At 45.4% G+C, this 2,500-nt stretch overlaps 1 protein-coding gene across 5 annotated transcripts in view; it reads right to left on the reverse strand.

The window, feature by feature from the left end:
- The window catches only part of rbm47 (RNA binding motif protein 47), a 33,307-nt gene that overhangs the window by 16,242 nt on the left and 14,565 nt on the right, over positions 1–2,500 (reverse strand). The window lies entirely within an intron of this gene.

Consider the following 2,500-nt stretch of genomic DNA (forward strand, 5'->3'; position numbering starts at 1 on the left):
TTCTTCCCTTCCTTGTTTCACCTCCTCACCGCTACCTGTTGCCCTCATTCCTGCCGCTCAACAGAGCCCGACGGGGGGCAGGGGGGGAGAGGGGGGAGAGGGGGGAGAGGGGGGAGAGAGTTCAGTAGGGACAGAGATGAAAGCTGAGGCACATAGGGAGGATGAGAGAGATACAGAGAGCGAGAGAGAGACAGAGAGAGAGAGAGAGAGAGAGAGAGAGAGAGAGAGAGAGAGAGAGAGAGAGAGAGAGAGAGAGAGAGAGAGAGAGAGAGAGAGAGAGAGAGAGAGAGAGAGAGAGAGAGAGAGAGAGAGAGAGTTCTACCAACAGAGCAGGAGACAGGTGGAACCATAGGTTCTCTAGAGGGTCTTGGCTCTGCTGCGAGGCCCCAGAGGGCCCTTCAGACAGAGACAGTCCTGAACGTCGGGACAGGAGGACGGATTGTGCTGGTTGCAGACATGGTTATTCTGTTTCAGTTACTCACAGTTATTGGAATAAACAATCTTATCTTGTTATCTTACACCCTTATGTTGGAGCCCTTATATTTGAGCCCTTATATAAGCATATTTAGAAAAAGGACACAGACTTGCAACTGTCAAAGTATTATAAAAAAAATATCATGGTCAGCCATTTTAAAGGGGCAATCATTCAGCTTCAAGTCTAAAGAGTTTTTTCCCACTGAAGAAATCTCCAAAAGACCAGAATGCATTATTGACAGCGTGAAGAGCCTGAACTTGTTTAACCTCAGACTAGTAGTCGCCCATTTTGAATCATCAATCACTTTGTTTTATCCCTCTGGAAAAGAAAAGAGTAAAATCTCGACAAAGCGGTGTAGATTAAGTATTAAGTCAGCGAGTAGATCCCCCCCATCGTCCAGTCCTCGCACAACTGGGTGTATTCATCGGGGAGCCCGCTAATTTGGTTTTAGCTTCATCTGAAAGAAGCTTTACGTCTGCTGGCAAACATTCCTCAGCCTAATCAGTGCGTGTTCAAGGCCGTGGCAGACCTGCGTCCAGACAATCACTGCTGACGTTGACACTGTCCCCCTCGTGATAAAGACTTTACTGGCCGTGTGTGGATTAGAGGTCAAAGAGTTTCTATGTGTTATAACATTGATATGCTCTTACCTTACATAAATGCACTATGGTGTGTGTTGTTCCAACATTTATACCAGCTCCCTCCCGCTTAACACTGACGCACACACCCACACAGACACACACATACACACACACACTCTCACACACACACACACACACACACACACACACACACACACACACACACACACACACACACACACACACACACACACACACACACACACACACACACACACACACAAACACACACACACGCATACAGTTGTCCCCGAAGGTCCACCCTGTGTTACGATTCGACATAATTCTGTGTGTGTGTTTCTTCGAGTATAGAACTCCTATGCTAATCGTACATTGGCATTGTATTGTAGTGACTTCATATTATTAATCAGCATTAGATCTTTGGGTCACCATTCATCCCTCATTCACAGGGTGTGCATGCAGGTACACATACAGGACAGACACACACACACACACACACACACACACACACACACACACACACACACACACACACACACACACACACACACACACACACACACACACACACACACACACACACACACACACACACACACACACATACACACTAACACACACACAGCCTTTTTTACAGGGGCTAAAGTCCACAGGTTACACCATCAAGGAACAGGAAGTGTCACGAATATAATACCAGCCTCGCCAGTATCTTAACCTGCCCCCACTCACACACCATACACTCCACCCTGTTAGCACACACACACACACACACACTGCTCTGCAGGTCCTGCTGGTTGCTATACGTGGTTGTCGGTAGTGGGTGGATGGCTTTAATGGCGTGTCCTTTGGCCCTAGTTTGTCCTTTAGCCTTAGCAGTTCCCTATAGACATCAGCAGTGTTCAATATCCTTGGTAGTGTTATATACTTTATATATATATATACACACGGTATACTATAGTGTCTAAATTAAAATCCATTACAGGGTCCACCATCAGTCCTCTAGCTCTCAAACACTGTCAAGGGTAATGCCTTCCAATCTATAGACTTTACTACCACATTATGTCGTTGTTTTTATACCCCTTAGTTATAACTAAACCTTTGCACTTGGAGTTCAATTATTTCAGGAATAGCTGTTGCCAAGGGAATTGATGGCAGATGGCAATGACAAAGAAGGAACAAGTTGTCTTTAAAAATGCACAGTGAGTCAGTCAGTGTCATTACAACATTTTTAAGAAGAGTACATCAAAATAAAACCAGCACAAATGCATGTTTGTGGCAGTACAAGGAGCGCACCACACGTGTGCAAAGACTGCTCAGGGGTGTGCGTGTGTGTGTATAAGGCGACGTACAATATTATAAGATATACAAGATAAACTATAACGCACAGAAAGAGACACGTCGACTGACGTCTGTTTACAGAGAA

The sequence above is a fragment of the Gadus morhua genome, chromosome 3, assembly GCF_902167405.1.
Source record: "Gadus morhua chromosome 3, gadMor3.0, whole genome shotgun sequence".
Taxonomy (NCBI): Eukaryota; Metazoa; Chordata; class Actinopteri; order Gadiformes; family Gadidae; genus Gadus; species Gadus morhua.